Source organism: Salmo salar, chromosome ssa12 (assembly GCF_905237065.1).
Source record: "Salmo salar chromosome ssa12, Ssal_v3.1, whole genome shotgun sequence".
NCBI lineage: Eukaryota > Metazoa > Chordata > Actinopteri > Salmoniformes > Salmonidae > Salmo > Salmo salar.
The window spans coordinates 13,671,114-13,674,440 of record NC_059453.1 but is presented as its reverse complement, the minus strand read 5'-3'; the positions used below and the strand labels follow the sequence as shown (position 1 = coordinate 13,674,440).

The window sequence follows — 3,327 nt, the reverse complement described above, 5'->3', positions numbered from 1 at the left end:
GCAATTGTTGTGATTAAGTTGCGAGTTAACACAAAAATTAATCCTGCTGTAAACAATTTTTTTTAAGCAACTATGCAATCTGGAAAATATATGTCAAGGACTGTATCAGGATGTGTAAAACAACTGGAAACAGGAGAATTCATAATAACAGGTGTTTTATATCCCTACACAGCCAGTACTGTCACGTCCTGGCCAGTATAAGGATTAATTGTTATTGTAGTTTGGTCAGAACGTGGCAGAGGGTATTTGGTTTATGTGGTTCGGGGTGGTGTTTTTTCTAAAAGGGCATTTGATTTATGTATTCCGGGGTTTTTGGGCACCGTTCCTTGTTTATGTAATTCTATGTTTAGTCTAGGTAATCTGTTTCTATGTTGAGTTAATTGGGGTGGACTTCCAATTGAAGGCAGCTGTGTGGTGTTGCCTTTGATTGGAAGTCCTATATTAGTTGGGTATGTTTGTCTGTGTATTTGTGGGAGATTGTTCCGTGTATAGCGTCAAGCCTTACAGGACTGTTTATTGTCGGTGTGTTTCTTTTGTATACGTGTTTATTTTGGGTTTGCCTTTCCATATAATAAAGAAGATGCGTTTACAAATACCTGCTGCGTTTTGGTCCTCCATTACCAACGACAAGTACCCACTACCCATAATACAACCACCCCACAAAAACATACACTACCATTTAATACATGCTATGTATCCCCACTAAATACATAACCTACCATTTAATATATACTCTGTATCCCCACTAAATACATACACCTCCACTAAAATAAACGGTCATGATTTGAGTTGAGGAACAATGTAACTATAGGTGATGAAAGGGTGATTGTCTACAGTGCAGCAGGAGTTTGTTAACATTTTCCACGTTCACACCCTGCTAGGGCCATCCTGCCACACGGCTAGCATATCTATAACATTGTAAATAGTTTTTAAAGAACTGTTATCATTCAGTAAGTACCGTTGCCAAACGTAGTGAAACGTTACATTTTATTTACGTTAAGACCAACTGAATGCACCCTTGGTGTTTTAAAAGCCTAGCATCTCCTTAGTGCATTCAAACCCTTGGCTGAAGCCTGCAGCTACACCTGCTGCCACCAATACTGGTGGCTAGAAGCATAAAATATCCCTAGTCCTGTTGTGGCTAGACTGCCGTACGCTGCCAGTTTACAGTAAAACAATCTCCTCTCTGATCTTTCTCTGAGCCTCTTCATAGGCAGCACTGGTGTAGTGTTATCCTCCATTGTCCTCCACCTCCTCTCTTCTCCAGCAGCTCTGTAACCCCACAGCTGGTGACACGCCTCCGTAGCTCTGGGCTCTGTTTCAGAAACTCCTCCACTGATCTCCATGTGTGAACAGTAAGATGGTGTACTTTGATGCTTCTTCTCCAAAGTTCTCCTGGATCCACTTCACAGTGTTCCTCTCCTCCTCTGTGAACCTCCCCAGTCTGATCACCAGCAGGAAGGCGTGGGGTCCTGGGACTGACATGTAGATGGCCTTTTCTATCTCACTTTTTCATCTCTTCTTTAGACAGTTGTTTGTCATAGTGTTGATGACCTCAATCTTCCTCCCATCCACCACTCCACTCTGTTTCTCACACGTTGCAGTAAGACACTGGAGAAGCCTCCACTTTAAACATTTTTTTTACCAATGATGGTGTTTCCTGTTGAACTCTTCCCTGATCCAGTCTTCCCCACCAGAACTATCCTCAGGTCAGAGAGCTGCCCTGAAACTGGAAACAGACAAGAAGTGCTTGAGTTGATAGTGTCTTGATAAAAGGCTACAGAAAACGTGTGTGTGTGTACTGTACCTTGGCATTGACCAGTGAAGGCTTGCAGACAGTGTCAACAGCAACAGGGTCTCTTCCTCATTCCATCTCTGTTACAGTGGCCTATCAAAAACATGGTAACAGACGATGACGTCTTTACAAATAAACAAAGTCCACATCTTTTGGTTCCAAAGTTCACAGATGAGGATAAACTAAATGAGAATTTATTCTCAGCTTTTTGACTTTCAAACAATCTAAACTATAAAGAGTAACGATATGTGGTATAGCTGTAGAGGTAGTAATCCTAGATGTGTGGGGATTATATCTCGTTGAAGGATGAAATAGTATGAATAAATTCATGAAAATAACTTTTTTTATGAAAATATTTCAATCATTATTTGAATGTGTTACCAACACATTCTATAAAAGTGATAATTCCCTCGAAGCTGGTGTTTGGAGGATATATTGGCACTGTGGCACGATTTGGAAAACCTAACACCCATGCCAATAACACCGGCTTGTCGGACATTATCACTTAATTATAATTTTTCTCAGCAAATTTGACTTTAAAAATAGTAATGCTATGTGGTATAACTATCGATAAACACAGTAAATTCCCTTCTCAGGTCAACATAATGTTTCCATAAGATCTATCAAAATCCAATTACATTCTAAACATGGCTATTTATGCATGAAGATCAACAGACCTGGTATTAATTAAATCTTTACTTAATGCTGTGCTATAGTTGTTAAACTGATTGTTGTACATTTAATTAGTAAGGAATACTCACTTTTAGTGCAGTTGTACTGATCTGTTAATTGTTGTCCTCTGCTGTGACTGTGAGATCCGTTATTCAGTGTTAGGTTTTGTTTTCCTTGTAACTAGTCATTTCTAGCCAATGAGAGTGTTGCTAGGCAAAAATAATTCAATTCATGACAGGCAGAGGCTGAATTCTGATTGGGTGTCGCTGTAATCAACCTCCTGACAACTTAACTTCGGCTGTCTGCCCAGAATCAGAAGGTAGCCCACATCTCTGAGTAAAATTAACCTGTCTGGGCTAGGGGGCAGTATTTTCACGGCCGGAGGAAAAACATGCCCAAATTAATCTGGTTACTACTCTGGCCCAGAAACTAGAATATGCATATCATTAGTATAGAACTCGTATGGCAGGCAAAAACCTGAGAAAAATACAACCAGGAAGTGGGAAATCTGATGCATGTAGTCTTTTTAAGTCATTGCCTGTCCAACACACAGTGACTTAGGGTTCATTTTGCACTTCCTAAGGCTTCCACTAGATGTCAACAGTCTTTAGAAAGTTGTTTGAGGCTTCTATGGTGAACACAGAGCGAACAAAGGAAGTTGTAAGTTGTTGACTCAGGAAAGGACATGACTTCAATGGCGTGCGTTCATGTGAAAGTTAGCTGTGTTCCAAAACGTTTTTCAAGACATTGGAAACATCCGGTTGGAATATTATTTAAGTTCTAAGTGAAAAAGGCACTAAAGATTGATGCTATACAACGTTTGACATGTTTCAACGAACGTAAATAGAACTTTCTTTGAC

The 3,327-nt window shown here is 39.9% G+C and overlaps 1 long non-coding RNA gene across 1 annotated transcript; it reads right to left on the bottom strand.

The window, feature by feature from the left end:
- Positions 1-1,062: 1,062 nt before the first annotated feature.
- On the bottom strand, positions 1,063-3,327 carry LOC106564247 (uncharacterized). Its single transcript, XR_001319443.2, has 3 exons — positions 2,557-3,327; positions 1,808-1,888; positions 1,063-1,729 (listed from the first exon to the last, which is right to left on the bottom strand). It is a non-coding gene; the product is annotated as an uncharacterized lncRNA (long non-coding RNA).